This window comes from Otolemur garnettii, unplaced genomic scaffold (genome assembly GCF_000181295.1).
Source record: "Otolemur garnettii isolate 467f Iridium unplaced genomic scaffold, OtoGar3 scaffold00053, whole genome shotgun sequence".
Taxonomy (NCBI): domain Eukaryota; kingdom Metazoa; phylum Chordata; class Mammalia; order Primates; family Galagidae; genus Otolemur; species Otolemur garnettii.
This window is the reverse complement of record NW_003852448.1, coordinates 3,789,157-3,790,857: the sequence shown is the minus strand read 5'-3', so window position 1 is coordinate 3,790,857 and position 1,701 is coordinate 3,789,157. Positions and strand designations below refer to the sequence as shown.

Genomic DNA, 1,701 nt, shown 5'->3' with positions numbered 1-1,701 from the left:
GAAGGACTCAGGGTCAGGAGAGGGAAGGGATGGGGAAGGAGCACACACCGTTAACACAAGAAGTAAAATGGTACAAAGTAAGCAGTTTCTAACGACTAGGACCATACTCCCAAGATAGCAAAGGCTGATTGAAGAAATTCCCCATTCTGCAGGAGTTAGGGTGTGAACTGCTGTGTGAAGATCAGTGAGGAACAATTCACTGCCTTGGAGCAGCCCCCTTCCCATTCCAAATCCTGGTTTCTGCACCATGCCTCCACGGGGAGGGCCTCTCATTCCACCACCCAGCCCACCTCGAGGGCCTCCAGGTCCCCGAAGGCGGTTATCTCGATGGTCCCCTTCCCTGGCAGCTCGAGTCTTCTTCTCTTCCACATTCAAGTGGAACTCACCTCTGAACATGATGGGCCTGTTGCTAAGGACCTTCTGAACAGGCTCAGAATCATCAAACACAACAAAACCAAAATTGGGTAATTTCCCACCACGGTTGATGAGCAGCTCCACTACATTCCCATAATTTTGAAAGAAATCTTTAAGCTCTGATTTGTTCACCTCATGAGGCAGATTGCCAATGAAGAGTTGCTGACTGTCAGGGTGTCTCACAGTTCTTCAGGGTTCAAAATCACCTTGCTCACCAGCCTAACTAATTGCTCTGGGGCCTCTCTGGGGAGGAATATTTATCCCTTGTTCTCACGCTCTTTGATCCCTTTGAGGTCTCTGGTGGAATCTGAGTTTCAGGCTTAGACTCTGGATGAGGCTATGAAGCTGGTACTTCAACAACATAAGGTGGTATTCCAGTAACCAGAACAGCTCCACTAGGTGGAAGGTTCTTACTGGTCACAGATGCCCAAGAAAAGGTCCTCAAGTCTTCCTGGACTGTCTGAGCTGTGTCTGCAGGTGCTGGAGAAGAACTCTTCTGCGTATCCTCAGGAGCAGTTTCTTCTAACACTGGCTCAGACTTTTCTTCTTGGATTTCAGATACAGATTCTTGCTCTGGTTCTGGTTCAGGGTCAGGTTCTGATTCAACAACTGGCTCCTTTAAATGTTCTTCCATGTCATTACTGACAACAGTCTGATCATAGAAAGTTCTGGAATCATCAGGAACCACCTCAGGCGTCTGCTGTCTTTCTTCAGGTTCCTCTACTTCTTCTTCAGATTCCTCCTGAGGCTCCGTGACAAAGCCACCAAAGACCTCATCGTGGTATCTGAAGATACCATTGTGAACACAGAACTTACTTGTAACAGAGCCCTCAGGAGCAAGGACAAATGTCTGGATGAATCTCCTCAAAGCCTGGTTGTTATTAGAGAGAAGCCCCATCACTTGGACCACCACACCATCATTCAAGGTGGCATGAGCGTCAACATGTCGAATCTTGGTGTGGCATTGGTAAAGTTTGTGACATCACTTTTCTATGGATTTCTTTCTGCCTGTAGACTGTATCTGCTGGCTTTCCATTTGAATCCAATCCCCCATGGACATAGGAAGAGTTCTTTCCATAAAATCTATGTAGCACGTCTGGAGCCTGGTTCAGCAGTGTATAATACTGTCTCACAAACTCCTGCCCGACCAACCGGGGACTAGGCTTCTCCATCACCATTCCTTTGGTCAATTCAACCTGTACGATGGAGCCGGAGAGGAACAAGGTTTGCTCCACTGCACTGAGAATGGCTGGGACTTCATCTCTTAAAGAAATTATTTGTCGGCTC

At 47.6% G+C, this 1,701-nt stretch overlaps 1 protein-coding gene and 1 pseudogene across 1 annotated transcript in view; one reads left to right on the top strand and one right to left on the bottom strand.

Annotated features, from left to right (window-relative positions):
• The window catches only part of RBM33 (RNA binding motif protein 33), a 136,698-nt gene that overhangs the window by 25,136 nt on the left and 109,861 nt on the right, over positions 1-1,701 (top strand). The gene's annotated exons all lie outside the window — the stretch shown is intronic.
• LOC100966049 lies at positions 171-1,617 on the bottom strand (annotated as a pseudogene).